The sequence below is a fragment of the Ovis canadensis genome, chromosome 5 (genome assembly GCF_042477335.2).
Source record: "Ovis canadensis isolate MfBH-ARS-UI-01 breed Bighorn chromosome 5, ARS-UI_OviCan_v2, whole genome shotgun sequence".
Taxonomy (NCBI): Eukaryota; Metazoa; Chordata; class Mammalia; order Artiodactyla; family Bovidae; genus Ovis; species Ovis canadensis.
The window spans coordinates 60227295-60245871 of NC_091249.1; the positions used below are offsets into that span (position 1 = coordinate 60227295).

Sequence of the window (18577 nt, forward strand, 5' to 3'; positions counted from 1 at the left end):
GAACCAGGGAGGTCAGTTGAGTTAACTCAGAGGGCGTTTGCCGTCAAGAGGAACAGATGCTGTTTAAGTCAGGAAGAAATGAGTGTTCACTCCAAGCCTCACTTTAGAAAGCCTCTTTGTTTTATGACTCTGGGTGCAGGCAACCCTTTTAATTTTGTGTTTTGGATTCCAGCCATAGGAGGCCTTCTTTAATGTAGCAGATGGCTGGAGACAGGCAAGCCTGGTTTCTACTCTCTGCATGAAGCAGCCTTCCCTAGAGAGGAATCTCCTAATTATGTTGCTCTGAAAAAAGAGAAGAAGAAAAGATAACTTAAAATGGACACATTAAGTTTACACCACACATAAAATAACCACTGCTTTAGGCATCTGCAAACATTTGGAGATCAGGAAACCTTTTGAGAATCTGATGAAAGCTACAGACTTTTGCTGCAGAAGATTTGTATATAGTTACCAACACAGAAACGTGCATATTCATTCCACGGGGCTCATGGAGTCTCTGATATCCATTCCCGAAGCTTAAAAGTCCCTGGCAGCAAGATTCCTGTGCTTCCAGCAGCGGCAGCTATTACTCTTTTACTTTCCTTTTCCTTTTTTCAATACATTTTGTATTGATTCTCAATTTTGTGTTGTGGTAATAAAGGGTCTGTGGAATATTAAGGGCTCATTTCACACAAGAACACTCAAATTTTACTGGAAAAAAAATCCTTTCAAATATTGGGTAAAGTCACTTTAGTGTATTCTCTGGTTGGCACAGAACCTTGGCTTGCTCTGTTAAACACTAATGTGAAGTTTCTTTTGAAAATCGTAACACGATTTTTTTTCTCTGTGGGATCTTGGGGGTATGTCTTTGCACAGCATTTCTTTAGAACTTCACTCTTCTCAGTACTTTTCTCAGTTTAGCTCTGCCTTCTGCATTGCTTCCAGTATTAAGGATGAAGGGTAGGGCTAATTTGTCCATTGACGAGCATACAATTTTCAGAACTTGGAAAGACAGGTTTATTGTTTCCCAGACACTGTCGAGAGGGGTCACACAAACATGGACATTTCTTTCTTTGATGTCCGCTTGCCATGGCTGTATGAGGAAGTGAGATGTCTCTGAGGTGGCTACCAGATCCCGTTATGGATTTCTGTGATGTCATTCATTGATTCTCTCTACACTGGGCAACTCCTTGGAATATCACCACATTCTTCCAATTCTACTGGAGGTCCACTGGTCATTTAGGGAGAATCTTCTGAGCTATAGCAAAGGGTCAAATTGAGATATATATTAAAAATATATTGAAACCAAACCCAATTTGCCTCAATTACCATATATTTAAAAATAAAATTTTAAAAATAAGGAAAGACTAAGTATTCCAGTTCTTCTTGTTCTATATATGCTCTCACATTTCCTAAAATTTACCTCCTTATAAAATTCAGGGTGTGAGTATGTCACTGACCAAATATTTAAGCTGGTTCTTTACATCAAATGAATAATTAACACAGTTATTGGAAAAGTTCAAAGAAAGGGCTCATTTTCTCCCTAAGCATCAACAGAGCTAGAAGGAAACTGTTTGGGGCTTAAGTCAGGGTTGTGAGCTACAGCATGATTGGTATTTTGGTAGATAACTCTCTCTTGCTCTCTTGCTTTCCTTCTGGTCGCTCTGTCTTCGTCGCTATGTGTGTCTCCTTCTCTAATTGCGGTGGGCTGAGGCTGCTCCTTGCTGCAGTGCCCGGGCTGCCCACTGGGGTGGCTCCTCTCACTGGGGCACGAGCTTCAGTAGTAGCTGGGGCCTACGGGCTCCGGCTCTGTTGCTGTGTCCCACGGACTTAGCTGCTCTGTGGCATGTGGGATCTTAGTTATGGGACCAGGGATTGAACCCGTGCCCCCTGCATTGGCAGGTGGATTTTAACCGCTGGACCATCAGGGAAGTCCTGGGCCGGATAAGTCTTGGTGGGAGAAAACCGTCCTGCGTAGCATGGAATGTTTAGATCCCTGGCCACTACAGAGTAGACGTCACCAGCACCACCTTCCTAGATGTGACAACCAAGATTATATTTTCAAATATTGTCAAATGTTCCCTTGGGGCCTTTGGCACCCCTGCTTGAGAAGCACTGGTGTGAGTATTCCAGTGTTAAGCTTCTCTACAAGTAACACAAAATTGAATTTTGAAGCTGCTCCAGTTTGACCTTTCTGGTCAGATGAACGCTAAACTGAAAAGGCAGTTTGTCTCTTTTGATGCCCCACCAACTATTCTATCTGTTTGGGTTATCCTGTTCTACATTTGCTTTTAGTCCCTATCCCCAAAACAGGGACTTCCTTATTCCTTTCCTATGGCTCTGACAGGCCTGTTCATTTGCCATCTGATAGTCATTTTTGACTCGGAGAAGACAATGGCACCCCACTCCAGTACTCTTGCCTGGAAAATCCCATGGATGGAGGAGCCTGGTAGGCTGCAGTCCATGGGGTCGCTGAGAGTCAAACATGACTGAGCGACTTCACTTTCACTTTTCACTTTCATGCATTGGAGAAGGAAATTTGCAACCCACTCCAGTGTTCTTGCCTAGAGAATCCCAGGGACGGGGGAGCCTGGTGGGCAGCCATCTATGGGGTCGCACAGAGTCGGACATGAGTGAAGCGACTTAGCAGCAGCAGCAGTTTTTTCGACTATATAGATCTTTATTGATCTGATTTTTTTATACCCTTTGAATGCTGGGTACTGTCTTGTCCTTTGGGAGGAGTTTTTCTTCCTGTATTCTATGTTATCATCTCTTTCTATTTAAGACCTAAGCTGAGCCTACACAGCAATTTGGAGAAGTTTGAGTCTCTGGTTGATGTGATCAGTATTTGGACACACAGATCAGGAAGCAAAACTGTTGGCTTTGAGATTAACCTGAGATTGTGAAAGGAAGCCTGTCATCACAAATTGTTCTTTACATATGTGCAGTGACTACAAGACAGCAAACAGTTTGTTTTGGGAAGGATTTTACTGCCTGTTTGAAGGGAGGAGTGGCTGAAGTGTACAAAATATTTAAACCACATTTTTATGTCTTATAATGTTCAACAAACCTCTCTGCAAACATGAGTTCTGAGGAAATTTAAAAAAAAAGAAAAAAAGGATCCTCCAAGGCAGGGTTATGGGCACTTTTGGGAGTTGTAAAGCCATGCAGGCTCCAAAAATATGTGCTTTCCAAGGGCTGGAAACTTCTGAATTAACAGCAAATAATCAGTGAGTGTGACAAAGAGGTAAAGTACACAGACTTTACTTTCACAAACTTTATGATGTAGTAAAGAGTTTTAAGACACAGACCTGAGATTGCACACTGATGGCCAGCAGGCTAAATCAGGACCACGGATTTGTTTTCCTTGGCTTGTACAGTGTTGGCCTCCTGAATGTCTAAGAAAGAAAAAAGAAAGAATGAAAAAAAAAGTTGCCACATACATAAAAATGAGATTTTGTATTAAAGTCCAGATTTCCAGCTGTTTTTGAAAAATTAGAAGATCTCCCAAAACTGGGTCCTTATTTCCACATTCCCCCATGGTGACAGTTGGCTAAAGTGAAATAGCAGCTGCCCCCTTTGAACAGAGGAGGCTCTCTCTGGTTCTGCACCCAGGCCCACTACATTCCCTCACCAGGCCTCTGTCCACGTTTGAGATGACTATCCTTAATGCAGAGACTTGGACAACATTCACCATGCCTCTTCCCTGTGGAAAAGATGACTGAAGCCTGGAGCAAAACAGCTGCTTCCCATTTAAATTCAGGTGAGATGACCCTGGCTCAGAGCACCACTGCTGGCCGTAGAGGCAGTGAGCAGTAGTCAGATTTGGGATGTATTTTGAAGGTAGCGTTATTAAGATTTCATGATGGTTTGGTTTAGAGAATGAGAGAGAGGATTTGAAAATGACTCCAATTTTGATTTTCATTTAGGTTAATTTATTTTTAAAAGTAAACCTATAGCAGAATATTGGAAAGTCAGCATTGAACTTTTAAAATAAAAACAAAATTATTTAAAAGCTTTTCTTCACTAGTACTCTCCAAATTGCATGCCCTAGATGGTACTACTATCATTTTCTGGGAAATGCCAACACTCTGGGGAAGTGGGAGAACACTGAGAAGAGCCCCAGCAACTAAGAAAAGAGATTTAGGCTCCTGCCCCCTAGATGGAGCATAGGGACCTCAGTCTATGGATTGCCACAGTGCACCTCCGTCCCCATGAGTCCAGGATGGTGTATCTTAAACCACAGGGCTGTCGGTACATGGGCAGCCCTACTTCAGGAGCTACAAGGTCTGCCACTGCCAGACATAGTAGTCTCCAGGAGTTTCACACGGGATGGGTTTTAGAGCTGCATCCAGTAAGAAGATACTCAGAAGCCTGCGTTGAGGCTACTTTTTCACAGAAAGAAGACTCTCAGATTTATATTACAAATCATTAGCAGTAGCAAAGTTATACCCGACGATATTTTTATTTACACTTTATACAGGACTGGGAAAATCGCCAACTGTCCATGTCGAAAACAATTGTTTTATTTTATTATAATGTGGGTTGATTTGGTTAGTGGAGACTACCAGTGGCTATCGTAGCGGTGGGAACTAGCCAACTGCCAGTCCTGGGCCCGGCCATGGACGCGAGATGCCTCTGGCAGATCGGAAGCTGGAGTTTGCGGGCGTCAAGCCAACCGCGGAGGCTTCCTCCAGCCGCGGGAGCCACTCGGCCCTTCCCTCGGTCTGTCCCGCAGCGGTCACTCGGCCGCTTGCGCGCATGCGCCGACCCCGCGGCGTCCTCCCCGGCTCCTTCCCTCCTTCATCCGGGTCCTGGGCGAGCGGGCGCCGTGCGCGTGTCCCGCTGCCGAGCTGCTAATAAAGTTGCGCTGAGAAGCGCAGCGACGGCGCCGGGAGAGCGCGCGCCGCCGGCCCGTGAGTGAAAGTGGGGCCCCGGGACGGGCGGGCCAGTGAGTGGGACCGTGGGCTGCAGGCTTTGCCCAGACGCGGTTTTGCCCTAGCGGCCGGACTCGGGCCGAGGCGGGGGCGGGCGGAGCGGAAATCACCCGGGCCTGCGGGGCGGGAGGTAGGCCGAGACCCGGCCTGCCGGGGTCCAGGCGGGCGGCGATGGTGCGGCCCGTCCGGCTGCGGAGGCCTTGCCTGCCCCGGGGGCGTCCCGAGGTGGGGCCGGCGCTGGCCCTTGTCCGGGCTCCGCCGTTACCACCCGGACTGTGGCGGGAGGCGTTCAGGACGCCCTCGCGGGGATCCCCGGCCCCAATTCTGTCCGGGGGAGCGGTTTGCCCTCCCTTATGCGAGCGCCACCCTCAACACACACCCCTGGTGGGACTGCCGAGCTCGGCCGAGCAGCTTAGTCGGCTACATTGCAAAACCGTCCAGTGGCTTGATGAATCCGTGCCGCCGCCGTCGCTTTGTGTTTCAAAGATAAGGATAAGGATCCACTCTTATCGGTGGGAATTACACCCCGGGCAGTTGTGACCTGCTGCTGCACTCAGCTGGTAGTTAGACCCGGTTTCTGCCACTTGCCATGCCAGTTTCCATCATTGCAAAGATTTCTTCTACTTTGTGTAAACTTCTGCTGCAAGGAAAACGACAAGCAGTATCTGTTTGCCTTCATCATATTCAACCTTTGCTGGGGTCTTTCACTCTGGTGTCAGGGCTCAGGTTCATATTCTGTCTGCCCCCTCCCCATGCCCTCCCTCTTTCCTCTCTTCCCCTTTCAGCTGCTGTTATTACGTGGAGTTTGGAGCCTAAGCTTTGAAAACTCCCATGTGGCGCCTGTCTTAAGTCGGAGCATGCTCAGTAGCCAAAACAGATTTTGGTTGCAAAAAAGAACTGGGGCGAGGATAGTCGGGTATTTGGACGTTCGCCCACTTCCTAACAAAATGTTCCAATTCTGGTTTGGATGGCATTGGAGAGTGGAGCTGTGGGCCAGCCCAGAGGTGAGGAATGCCTGAACACCCTGGGCCAGATCTCTATCTTGATTGTAGAGACACTGTTTCCTGACCAGCTGGAGGTCTAGAGAGAGACAGGGGGAAAAGCATTCCTGGCTGCCCGTGCATTTATGTGGGTGTGGTACCAAGTGTATCTTGTTTACCTTATCTTTCCGTGGAAAAAGTTTTGAAGTTTGGTCGGGTTTGTCACATCATGCCCGTTGCCTAGTACCCCCCAAAGTGTTCTTATTTAGCAAAAGGACTGGATAGGTGGGAGGTTGTGGCTTGGCCTCACAGAAGTTGAGAGGAAGGGATACTGAAGTTGCTGTTTTCAAATTCTTTCGAAAATTCTGTTTCTAAACTTGGGTAGTTAAATTTTCTTAAATTAGAGCACCCATAATACCCGCAGTGAATTAGCTTTTAAACTTTAATTTGAAAGCTAAATGGTTGAAAACCTTAGTCCCAATAAATTAGTAACTTTCCAAGCAGCTTAAAATTGTTCCTAGGTGCCAGTGTTGTGGAAGACAAAACCTAGACACAATGTGAACATTATTGATCTGAATATTTTTATGAGTGTGTTCCAAATAAGGAATTTTTTTTTTTTAATGGTTCTAAGGGCTTCCCCAGTGGCTTAGATGGTAAAGAATTTGCCTACAATGTGGGAGACCCGGGTTTGATCCCTGGGTCAAGGAAGATCTCCTGGAGAAGGGAATGGCTACTTACTCCAGTATTCTTGGTTGGAGAATTCCATGGACAGAGGAGCCTGGTGGGCTACAGTCCATGGGGTTGCAAAGAGTTGGACATGACTATATGTTGGACATGACACGTACACATATAGATCTAAACAAATTATTTTCTTCCTCTTATTGGTATTTTGGTAACTTTTACCCCCCTCTAAGATGAATCCAAGATTACAGAAATACAAAAGAGTTAAGAAACAAGTTTAAAGTGTAACTTTCATGAGAGTTGTGTTTATTATGTTTAGATTTTTTTAATTTAACTTTTGCATGATTGTCTCCCTAGCATCCTCCTTTCTTCCCTTTCTACCTTGCTGCTCCCTCTGTGCCTTTCCTTTCACATAGCTGCTTTTATCACATAAACTGTACCTATTTATTTTTGTTAATAAAATCCATTTGTCATTTATGCCTCCGTTTTTCAGATCACAGTTGAAATAGACTATAAAAGTTAGATGAACCTTCCCAGCTGACTTTCTTCTTAGATTTTAAATGCATCCAATGATATAGTTTAGTTAAGAGAAGAGAACAGTGAACTGGATAAGAAAAGAATAAAATATTTTTGTAGGTTCTGTGCAGATTTGGTGGAATTATCTACTTGTCTGGTTCACAGGGTTAGGCGCCACAAAAATGGGTAGATTGGTATGTGCTACATTTCTCTCCCCTCTGGCAAAGGGGAAAGAAATTTTAGTGGGAGACAGTGGCAGAATGCTGTTACTAATGAGGTTTGAATCAGATTGTTTACTGGTTATGTAACATGTTGCTGGGAGTATTATTAAAAGTTGCCTTCTGTATCAAGGTAGAGGCAAGTAAATTCTGCTTACCCTCTTCACTGGGTGTTAATTCTTGGCTGAACCTGAAGCACATTAGACTATAACCATAATTATACCTGGGTAGCCTGTCTGTTTCCTGTTTTCATCATGAACCCAAACATTATGATTTGCAGCGATGATCTTTTTTGTGCCTTGGGTTAAACGAGGCAGTATGTTTTCTCTTACTTCTGAAAAGAGATTTATAACTTGGTCAAATCAAAGCTACTAGCTTCTTGTCTTTTGAAGACTAGGTAGTAAAATATAAACCTTCTAAAAATTTCTTGGTAACTTGAAATACTATTTTAAAAAAATCTATTTAATACATATTGTTTCAGTGTTTTATGTAAATTTTAATGTTACCGGTAGTAGAGTCTGAATAAGAAAGCCCTTTTTGTTTATGACTTATCAGTGTTTATTATTACCAGATGTATATGTTGACTTAGCTGACTTGAGAACTCGTTAGGATATAGCTGCCTTTATTCCACTGATGATCAGTTTTCCCTGTTCTATTTATGTCTAACTGTATTAGTAGTCTGTTCGTGTGCTTCATACTAACACAAAGAAGAACTGAAATAGTTAATTTCTTCAAACGTTACAGCTCCCTTATATCCTGTGGGTTTGCCGGCGTACTAATGAGGTCGAAGACAATGGAGAAGATCTCCTTTTATAAGGGACAGTCTTATAAGACCCTGAAGGAGGACTCTTATTTCTACCAGTCTGGATATTTTGGAGAAAAGATTATTTGGGGGTAGAACCCTAGAAGACTGCACAGAGGTAGAATGTTTTCCCCACCAAGGATGATGATGAATGTCCTCACAAAGCCTGTCCATGTCTTTTTACACTTAGATTTTCTGCTTCCAAAGTTAATAGAACAATAGTAATTGAAACTCTCAGTGCTGGCGTATCCAATTCATTGCCATTACCTAGAACTCTGAATCTGAGAGGTACATTTACTACTTGGAAGGTTAAGATACAAAATTCTTTTTGAAAAATTGTTAAAAGCTAGATTGTTGTTAGGACCAACTAGTTTTTCAGTCTCATGTTCTAACATCTTTCAGTGTTTCACAACTTTGAAAAGATGGGGTAATTACACAGTTACTATTTTTTCATAAATAATCAGCTAGTTCTTCACTCTGCATTTTGATATTTTTTTGCCGTGGGCACCTAGGTGGGGAGATATTTGGCCTCTTTCTATTAGAGAAGTGGTATCAGTGACTTTTCTTTCTGCTTTTATTGTATTCCTAACTTGGTTGGGACAATATTTTAGAAGAAAGTATTCTTTATTAGATGGTTCCATGTGTGCGACACTGTAATTGTAATTCGTTTTTGGAAGTCAGTTGTTAAAGTGCCTTTTGTAAATAGAATTTGCTTTTGAATTCTTTGGTACACCAGTCTCTGCTTATAATGTGTGTATATATAAATTACAGAATGGTATACTCTGGAAATTTGAAAATGGCCTAATCTGTTCTGAGGCTTAACTGGATTTTTCCTTTTTGATGTCCATATATGTTGTTCTGTTATTACTGAAAATAATATTAATAGTAAGAAAAAGACTGGTGTCACCTTCCTACTTTTCTTTGAACATAGCAGCTGGAGTCCTGTAAACAGCCTTAAGCTTATTAAATTTAACTGTGATCTCAGAATATGGCTGGTACTTTTTCAAGGCAGGCTTTGTTTTGGTCACTTCTGTTTTCATGATATGTTAGGATCTGCCTAGCATCCTATCTGGTAGACTATAACTTGAGATCTAGTTATTCTGGTTTGTGTGTTTCTAGGAAAAGAGGGGCCCTGCAGAACTTTTTCAAAGCTAGTCTTTCATTTTCTTTACCTTCTTCACATCTTTCTGCCCACTCAAGTGAGTAGATGAGCCTATCTGGAAAATGTCTTCATAAAGATTTGGAATATATGTTGTCTACACAAGTTAGCACTTTATACTCCAGAGAGACATTTTATAACATACTTTGGTATCTGCTCTTGGTGATTTTATAATTTAAAGGAAAGCGCTATAAAGATTGACCAGCTCTGTGTCTATTCCTGTGCCTACAAGCCTCTGCAGGTATTCTCAGACACATCTGGTAGCAATGTCAAGAAATCTTGCAGGCTCTGTGGGGGTGAGTGATACATCTAGATCAGGCTCTGCTTAATTAGAGGACTTAGAGAAGCAGGTGAGGTTTAAAGAGTGATTAAAAACTGGGAAACAAAAGTCTGGATGTGGGAGATAAAAAAAGACTTGTATGGGCACACGGAGAGCCTCGGTGAGTGCTGTGCTGTGAGAAGGGTCAGCTGCTGTGTGCTCAGCTCCTGAATGGCTTTGAAATCACTATGAGAACTTTGGATGTCTTTGGAAATTTGGGAACCGTGATTGGGAAGAGTGATGATTTAAGTGTTTCTCTAGGAAAATGATTTTGGTGCCCATGTGACTGTATTTCTTCTTTCTAGATGATCTAGTAAAGAATAGGTTTTCTGAATCTAGGAGAGCTGTGGGGCCAGCTTGTTCTTGGTTTCTTTCTCTTATCTGCTTGCAGTCATGGATGTGGCTTATGCATTTTATAGTGATTATATACCTAGGTCTAGGACTGGTTTGATAGTAGTGATGACGGTGTCTACTTTTGCTAATACTTGGTGACTAAAGATGTTGGAACCACAGGGGTAAGACACTTTTAAAGCTATACCCCCACCAACCACAAAGAAGTTACCTCTGACTGTGTATAGGCAAGTGACTTTCTCCCATTGCGGATGGTCCTAAGGGCCTTGGTTCTCAAACCTACTGCAGAACCTGGGAGGTAGGACCCTGCTGTCAATGAATCTGAATTTTGTGGAATGGTTATGAAGGATTTGTTTCTTTAAAATCCCCATCTGTAATTCTTCTGTATAGGTTTGGTTGAAGTGATGGTGGCTTTGACCCATATGCACATTTGCAAGGGTTAATATGGTCAGGAGATTTCCTTTTGGCTAACAGTGTTGGGTGAAATTTTTGAATTGGTTTGTTTGCCTTTTATTTTGGATTGAAGCAATTAGAGAGATGTTGGATCAGAAGGTGAAGGAGCTGTTTCTTTGAGTTTTCCTTTGAATCTGGGCCTGAGCAGTGTGTGTCTATATGTCTGTCTGTCTTGGGGAGACTATTGAGGGGGGTTTGTGTGTATGTGTTTATGGCAGGTCAGGAGGTTCTACTCAGGTAACTTGAAGTAAGAATAAGACTTGGTTTCTTGACATTAATAACAATTCTTTTGAATGGAAACCTGGTTAAGTTTAACAACATTTTCTTCATACATTCATTTTATGTAAAATCATCCTTTAGCTTCCCTATCAGCCTCCTCTAAATCAATCCCATTCTGGTAGCCCAGGTTGACACCTTGGAGTCATTTTTGACTCCTCCGTTCTCACATTCCCCTTATCTCTTCTACCAGGAAACCTTTTGTCTCCCCAGACATGTGAAACTGTCTGCTTCTCAACCACCACGCTGCTGTCATCCTGGTCTGAGCCACCATCATCTTTTACGTAAATTGCTGCAGCACTGAACTGATCTCGGTCTCCCTGCTTTCTACCCTTGCCCCCATCCCCACCCCCTCCCCATTCTGAACATGTGGCCTAGAGTGATTTTTAATAATATAAGTCTGAAAATGTCGTATCTTCACTCAGAGCTCTTAAATGGGTCTACATTTCACTTACAGTAAAGGCCAAAAGCCCTTATCTTACTGCATGGCTCTCTTACCTGTTTGACTCTATTCCTTGTTTTCCCCTTCTTGTTTGCTTATTATCAGGCTTTGTGGTCTTGAGATGACTTGAATGTGCCAGACAAGCTCCCACTTTGGGATTTGCACATTGCCTGTTGCCTCTGCTAGTTTTCTCTGCCTGGCTCACTCTTTGGTGTCTTCTCAGTGAGGCTCAGCCCAGCCACCCTGTTTAAAATTACACCTCTTTCATAGCACTCCTAATCCACCTTCCTCTGTTTTATTTTTCTCCATAGCATTTTTCACCTAACAGCTATCCTGTTATCACTCATGTATTGCACTTTGTCTGTCTCCCTCCACTGGAATGCAGGCTTTATGAGGACAAGGGTTTTGGTCCACTTTTATTCACTTCTGTATTCTCTGTGCCTATACTGCTCAGTTCAGTTACCCCATCATGTCCGACTCTTTGTGACGCCATTAACTGCAACACGCCGAGCTTCCCCGTCCATTACCAACTCCCAGAGCTTACTAAAACTCATGTCCATTGAGTCGGTGATGCCATCCAGTCATTTCATCCTCTTTTGTCCCCTTCTCCTCCAGCCATCAGTCTTTCCCAACGTCAAGGTATTTTCCAGTGAGTCAGTTCTTTGCATCAGGAGGCCAAAGTATTGGAGCTTCAGCATCAGTCCTTCCGATGAATATTCAGGACTGATTTCCTTTAGGATGGACTGGTTGGATCTCCTTGCAGTCCAAGGGACTCTCAAGAGTCTTCTCCAACACCACAGTTCAAAAGCATCAGTTCTTTGGTGTTCAGCTTTCTTTACAGTCCAACTCTCACATCCATACATGACTACTGGAAAAACCATAGCCTTGACTAGATGGACCTTTGTTGGCAAAGTAATGCCTCTGCTTTTTAATATGCTGTCTAGGTTGGTCATAGCTTTTCTTCCAAGGAGTAAGTGTCTTCTAATTTCATGGCTGCAGTCACCATCTGCAGTGATTTTGGAGCCCAAGAAAATAAAGTCACTGTCTCCATTGTTTCCCCGTCTATTTTCACGAAGTGATGGGACCAGATGCCATGATCTTCGTTTTCTGAATGTTGAGCTTTAAGCCAACTTTTTTACTCTCCTCTTTCACTTTCATCAAGAGGCGTTTTTGTTCCTCTTCACTTTCTGTCATAAGGGTGGTGTCATCTACATATCTGAGGTTATTGATATTTCTCCCAGCAATCTTGATTTCAGCTTGTGCTTCATCCAGCCCAGCATTTCATATGATGTACTCTGCATATAAGTTAAATAAGCAGGGTGACAGTATACAGTCTTGATATACTCCTTTCCCGATTTGGAACCAGTCTGTTATTCCATGTCCAGTTCTAACTGTTGCTTCCTGACCTGCATACAGATTTCTCAGGAGGCAGGTCAGGTGGTCTGGCATTCCCATCTCTTGAAGAATTTTCCACAATTTGTTATCATCCACACAGCAAAAGGCTTTGGCGTAGTCAATAAAGCAGAAGTAGATGTTTTTCTGGAACGGTCTTGCTTTTTTGATGGTCCAGCAGATGTTGGCAATTTGATCTCTGGTTCCTCTGCCTTTTTAAAATCCAGCTTGAACATCTGGAAGTTCACAGTTCATGTACTGTTGAAGCCTGGCTTGGAGTATTTTGAGCATTACTTTGCTAGCATGTGAGATGAGTGCCTTGGAAACGAACAGAGATCATTCTGTCATTTTTGAGATCGCATCCAAGTACTGCATTTCGGACTCTCTTGTTGACCATGATAGCAACTCCATTTCTTCTAAGGGATTCCTGCCCACAGTAGTAGATATAATGGTCATGTGAGTTAAATTCACCCATTCCAGTCCATCTTAGTTCGCTGATTCCTAGAATGTCGATGTTCACTCTTGCCATCTCCTATTTGACCACTTCCAATTTGCCTTGATTCATGGACTTACCATTCCAGGTTCCTATGCAATATTGCTCTTTACAGCATCGGACCTAGCTTCTATCACCAGTCACATCCACAGCTGGGTGGTGTTTTTGCTTTGGCTCCATCTCTTCATTCTTTCTGGAGTTATTTCTCCACTGATGTGATCACGATAAACTGTGGAAAATTCTGAAAGAGATGGGAATACCAGACCACCTGACCTGTCTCTTGTGAAACCTGTATGCAGGTTAGGAAGCAACAGAACTGGACATGGAACAACAGACTGGTTCCAAATAGGAAAAGGAGTACATCAAGGCTGTATATTGTCACCCTGCTTATTTAACTTACATGCACAGTACATCATGAGAAACGCTGGGCTGGAAGAAGCACGGGTTGGAATCAAGATTGCCGGGAGAAATATCAGTAACCTTAGATATGCAAATGACACCACCCTTATGGCAGAAAGTGAAGAGGAACAAAAAAACCTCTTGATGAAAGTGAAAGAGGAGAGTAAAAAAGTTGGCTTAAAGCTCAACATTCAGAAAACGAAGATCATGGCATCTGGTCCCATCACTTCATGGCAGATAGATGGGGAAACAGTGCAAACAGTGTCAGACTTTATTTTTCTGGGCTCCAAAATCACTGCAGTTAGTGACTGCAGCCATGAAATTAAAAGACGCTTACTCTGTGGAAGGAAAGTTATGACCGACCTAGATAGCATATTAAAAAACAGAGACATTACTTTGCCAACAAAGGTCCATCTAGTCAAGGCTATGGTTTTTCCAGTGATCATGTATGGATGTGAGAGTTGGACTGTGAAGAAAGCTGAGCACCGAAGAACTGATGCTTTTGAACTGTAGTGTTGGAGAAGACTCTTGGGAGTCCCTTGGACTGCAGGGAGATCCAACCAGTCCATTCTAAAGGAGACCAGTCCTGGGTGTACTTTGAAAGGAATGATGCTGAGGCTGAAACTCCAGTACTTTGGCCACCTCATGTGAAGAGTTGACTCATTGGAGGAGACACTGATGCTGGGAGGGATTTGGGGCTGGAGGAGAAGGGGACAACAGAGGATGAGATGGCTGGATGGCATCACTGACTGGATGAATACGAGTTTGGGTAAACTCTGGGAGTTGGTGGTGGACAGGGACGCCTGGTGTACTGCGATTCATGGGGTCGCTAACAGTCAGACACGACTGAGCGACTGAACTGAACTGAGATGAGTGCAACTAACTGTGCGGTAGTTTGAACATTCTTTAGCATTGCCTTACTTTGGGAGTGGAATGAAAACTGACCTTTTCCAGTTCTGTGGCCATTGGTGAGTTTTCCAAATTTGCTGGCATGTTGAGTGCAGCACTCTCACAGCATCATCTTTTAGGATTTGAAATAGCTCAACTGGAATTCCATCACCTCCACTAGCTTTGTTCATAGTGATGCTTCCTAAGGCCCACTTGACTTCACACTCGAGAATGTCTGGCTCTAGGTGAGTGATCACACCATCGTGATTATCTGGGTCATGAATATCTTTTTTTGTATAGTTCTTCTGTGTATTCTTGCCACCTCTTAATATCTTCTGCTTCTGTTAGGTCCATACCATTTCTATCCTTTATTGTGCCCATCTTTGCATGAAATGTTCCTAAAATGCACCTTAGTAGTTTTGGATGAATAGCTTGAATGAATTTAACAAGTTCTCTGAATATGCTTAGTACTGTTTTTTAAAGATTACATTCTAGTGGGAGAGTCGAAAATCAAGAAAACCAACAAATACTTACAATTTGGTAGTACGATGAAGGAATTGAACATAGTTTTAGATTAGAGACTGGGGAAAACCTACTTTATATAGAGTTAATGGGTTGATCAGGGAAGGTCTTGGGGATGATAGCTAAAGCTGAAACCTTGGAGAGCTAGACATTAGTGGTTGGAGCTTGAAGAAAGTGGTCCAGACAAAGAATAGCATTTGTAAAATCTGTGAGTTACAGAAAATATTCTACTACAGGAAGATAGATGCTTTTCAAAAAATGAATTCTTACTATTATTTATTGGAACCCGAAAGTATTTGGCCCTATCTTTGATTGATTTTTCTTAAATTTCAGCCTCCAAATTTGTAGAACTTTAAAACTACTGGAGAGAATTCTTTTGAACTCTTATAAATCCTCTTCAGTAAGAATTTTAATATGATTGAGGTACATCTGCACTTCATTTTAAAGTTGGTTTTCCCTGGTAACTATACAAGAAATTCATGTTTATTTTAAGATATGCAGAATTGCATGAAGCAGAAAGTGAAAAGCACCCTGAATCCCTCCCCATCCCATGGCTAATTCCTTTCAAAAGGTTTGTATTCACATTCTCTTTCATTCATTAGACTTAAATACTTATTGAGCACATATATCACTTGGCTTAACAGTGATGAGCAAAAACAGATACGGCTCCTCTCATTTACATTCTTGCCAAGTTGGACTCATAAATGTAAAAACATAGATATGTTAACTGCTGCAAAATAGAGAGATGTGACACAATAAGTATGTATAATAGGGGAGTTTCACCTAGGCAAGCCAGTCTGGGAAGGCTTCCCTGAAGAAGGGATGCTTGAGCTAAAATAGAAGTATGGGGTGGGGGTGGGGGTTGGGAGTGGTGTGTGTGTGTGTGTGTGTGTGTGTGTGCGTGTGCGCGTGCATGTGTGTGTGTTGTAATGTGGTAGATTCTTTTGTAATGCATGATATCTCCTAATTTTATTGCTGAGGTGCTACTGTATTCTTTGAATTTCCAAGGTACTGCTCTGTATTGTTTTTGTCTGGTTGATAGTTGCAGTTTTTCAGGAGAATTTCAGGGAACTTGACATACACAAGGATTTCTAAAGCTCATAATTAAATACCAGTTTTCTTTCTAGCTATCGGAAATGACACCCATCAACGAAAGAATCAGCTATTAGGTTGGTGCAAACATAATTGCGGTTTCAGACTGTGAATTTTAAATCATTATAACTAGGCTCAAACACATCTTTATTAGTCAAAATAGGAACCATTATAATCAATGCATTTTTGCCAGTGAGAAATAAGTTTATTCCTATAGCATAAAAATTCATGCCTCAAGATTCAATGAACACTTGGAAAGCATTTTCTGCGTCCTGCTGGTTGTGGAAGTGTTTTCCCTGCAGAAAGTTGTTGAGATGCTTGAAGAAGTGGTAGTTGGTTGGCAAGAGGTCAGGTTAATATGGCAGGTGAGGCAAAATTTCGTTGCCCGTTTCTTTCAGCTTTTGAAACAATGGTCGTGCAACATACAGTTGGGTGTTGTCGTGGAGACAGATTGGGCCCTTTCTGTTGACCAGGGCTGGCTGCAGGTGTTGCGGTTTTTGGTGCATCTCACTGATTTACTTCTCAGATGTAATGGTTTCACTGAGATTCAGAAAGCTGTAGTGGATCAGATGGGCAGCAAACCAGCGAACAGTGATCATGACCTTTTTTGGTGCAAGTTTGGCTTTGGGAAGTGCTTTGGAGCTCCTCCTCAGTCCAGCCACTGAGCTGGCCATCACCAGTTGTATGAAATCCACTTTTCATCACATGTCACCATCCAGTCGAGAAATGGTTCATTGTTGTTGCAGAAAATAAGAGAGGACACGTCAAAGCAGTGATTTTTAATTTTTTTAAATTTTCATTCAGTGCATGAGGCACCTACTTATCAAACCTTTTCACATTTCCAGTTTACTTCAAATGCTGAACTACCATAGAATGATTGACATTGAGTTCTTTGGCAACTTCTTGTGTAGCTGTGAGAGGATAAGGCTTTTCAGCTGGCACTAGTGGTAAAGAACCTGCCTGCCAATGCAAGAGACATAGAGATGTGGGTTCTTTTAGGATGGACTGGTTGGATCTCCTTGCAGTCCAAGGGACTCTTAAGAGTCTTCTCCAACACCACAGTTCAAAAGCATCAATTCTTTGGTGCTCAGCTTTCTTTATAGTTCAACTTACATCCATACATGACCACTGGAGAAACCATAGCTTTGACTAGATGGACCTCTGTTGGCAAAGTAATGTCTCTGCTTTTAATATGCTGTCTAGGTTGGTCATAGCTTTTCTTCCAAGGAGCAAGTGTCTTTTAATTTCATGGCTGCAATCACCGCCTGCAGTGATTTTGGAGCCCCCCAAAATAAAGTCTGTCACTGTTTCCATGGTTTCCCCATCTATTTGCCATGAAGTGATGGGACCTGATGCCACAATCTTAGTTTTTGGAATGTTGAGTTTTAAGCCAATTTTTTCACTCCTCTTTCACTTTAATCAAGAGGCTCTTAAGTTCTTCACTTTCTGCCGTAAGGGTGGTGTCATACCTATCTGAGATTATTGATATTTCTCCCAGCAATCTTGATTCCAACATGTGCTTCATCAGCCCAGCATTTTGCATGATGTACTCTGCATATAAGGTAAATAAGCAGGGTGACAATATACAGCCTTGACAATATAGACTATCCTTTCCATAGTCTAAAATAAATATAAGATACAAGCAAGTAATAAGCCATTAGCAAAAAACCATTAAAATGATGTATAACATAACCACATTTATTTAAGAATATATTCCAGTATCAAATGAAAAAGTTCAGCAATGCAAAACTGCAGTTACTTTTACACCAACTTAATAGTCAGGTCTTTGTCAACCAGAGGTAAACTATAAAAAGCCAAAGTAATAGCAGATAATGCATTCACAGTTATTAAGTCCCTCCAAGTTGTGAGAAGTAGTACACATTCTTGTCTAGTCAGTTACTGGCCTTCTGTGCCTGCTGTATGTATTCTTTACTCTGTTTTAATACTGCATCTCTGTTGACTTATCATGTGAAAATCCAGAGTGAAGCTAAGTGATATGGGACTTCCTTGATGGTCCAGTGGTTGAGTCTGCCTTGCAATGCAAGGGACAGATTTGATCCCTTGTCCGGGAGGATCCCATATGCTGCAGGGCAGCTGAGCCTGTGCGCCACAGCTCCTGAGCCCAAGCTCTGGGGCTTCCGCGCCACAACTACTGAGCCCATGCGCCACAAGTGCTGAAGCCTGTGTGTCCTCGAGCCTGTGCTCCCAACAAGCGAAGCCATTGCAGCGCGGATCCTGCATGCTGCAAATAGAGAGTGCCCACGGTCACTGCAGCTGGAGAGACCGTGCACAGGAACAAGAGACCCGACATAGCCAAAGCCAAGTAGAGACACTAAAAACCAAGCAGACCGCCAAGTGATGCGCTAAGCAGCGCATGAAGCTCTCCATAGAATCTTCTGTCTCTTCTGGGTACTCTTTGTGCTCTTTGAGATTACAGATAGTGTCTTTTAAGGCTTAGTTTCTAGTACAAAGTATTCCTTGCTTATTGCTGCTGCTGCTAAGTCGCTTCAGTTGTGTCCAACTCTGTGCGACCCCGTAGATGGCAGCCCACCAGGCTCCCCCGTCCCTGGGATTCTCCAGGCAAGAACACTGGAGTGGGTTGCCATTTCCTTCTCCAGTGCATGAAAGTGAAAAGTGAAAATGAAGTCACTCAGTCGTGTCTGATTCCTGGCTTATCA

The 18577-nt window shown here is 42.7% G+C and overlaps 1 protein-coding gene across 2 annotated transcripts in view; it reads left to right on the top strand.

Annotated features, from left to right (window-relative positions):
• Positions 1–4703: 4703 nt before the first annotated feature.
• SMAD5 (SMAD family member 5) overlaps positions 4704–18577 on the top strand; it is a 56756-nt gene continuing 42882 nt past the window's right edge. Inside the window, exon 1 of one of the 2 annotated variants that reach the window (XM_069592110.1) lies at positions 4704–4895. The gene's annotated coding sequence lies outside the window, so the exon portion shown is untranslated. Of the gene's footprint in view, positions 4896–5079; positions 5921–18577 lie in introns of those variants that run through there. The other variant, XM_069592109.1, reaches the window with a different exon arrangement.